Source organism: Polyodon spathula, chromosome 38 (genome assembly GCF_017654505.1).
Source record: "Polyodon spathula isolate WHYD16114869_AA chromosome 38, ASM1765450v1, whole genome shotgun sequence".
Taxonomy (NCBI): domain Eukaryota; kingdom Metazoa; phylum Chordata; class Actinopteri; order Acipenseriformes; family Polyodontidae; genus Polyodon; species Polyodon spathula.
This window is the reverse complement of record NC_054571.1, coordinates 3,888,151-3,889,370: the sequence shown is the minus strand read 5'-3', so window position 1 is coordinate 3,889,370 and position 1,220 is coordinate 3,888,151.

The following is a 1,220-nucleotide window of genomic DNA, read 5'->3' as shown; positions in this document are numbered from 1 at the left end:
TGAACACACAACTCCGAGTGAGTGAAACATGTACCCATATACAGAGTTGTGCCAGGATTCAATTACTAAGTAATTATTCACTTCCATCCCAGCACATGAACTAATTTGTGCACTCCCTGTGCTCACATACTAATACACATTTTATCTGCACGTGAAGTGATTGTGCAATCCCTGTGCCTAAATACATATTACAACACTTGCACTACATAACCCAATTCATATTCTGTGCACCACTATATCCACATAAAACAGACAACGTGAAACACACCACATACAACATGAAAGACAAAATATGCACAGGGGTGAGGGAAATAAAAGGCATCACTTCTCTTTCTCTTTGTCTATCATCTCTGGACTAACATGGCTACCATTTCATCTATCAACATATATTTCTGAAAAATCAAACAGTATTTTTTGCCCAAATCTGCAATACTTTTTACTTGTCTATTTTGAACCAAGCTGTTTTTTTAAAGAGGATAGCCTAAGGTCAGAGTGTGATAAATTGCCTACCGATTATGCCACACAATGTGAATGTCTCCATTACTCTCCAGCTGCAGGGCACCTATCCTTTGCAGGCTTTGGGTTATTATAGGCTTTACATCCTAAAGCACTAATAATTCATTAAGATGCTTTATTTCCGTTGTTGCTAATATAATCACAATTTTATAGTTCAGCACAGTGATTGGCAGCAATCTGATTGTTCCATTTCTTCCTCTCATATACATGGGGTCCAGGTAAGGGTAAGCCTGGCTTTTTAACAGCATTACTGAGCATTCACACCTGCAAAACCCACTGAATCAACTGAGTCAATACTGAGCATTCACACCTGCAAAACCCATTGAATCAACTGAGTCATTACTGAGCATTCACACCTGCAAAACTCACTGAATCAACTGAGTCAATACTGAGCATTCACACCTGCAAAACCCACTGAATCAACTGAGTCATTACTGAGCATTCACACCTGCAAAACCCATTGAATCAACTGAGTCATTACTGAGCATTCACACCTGCAAAACCCACTGAATCAACTGAGTCATTACTGAGCATTCACACCTGCAAAACCCACTGAATCAACTGAGTCATTACTGAGCATTCACACCTGCAAAACCCACTGAATCAACTGAGTCATTACTGAGCATTCACACCTGCAAAACCCACTGAATCAACTGAGTCATTACTGAGCATTCACACCTGCAAAACCCACTGAATCAACTGAG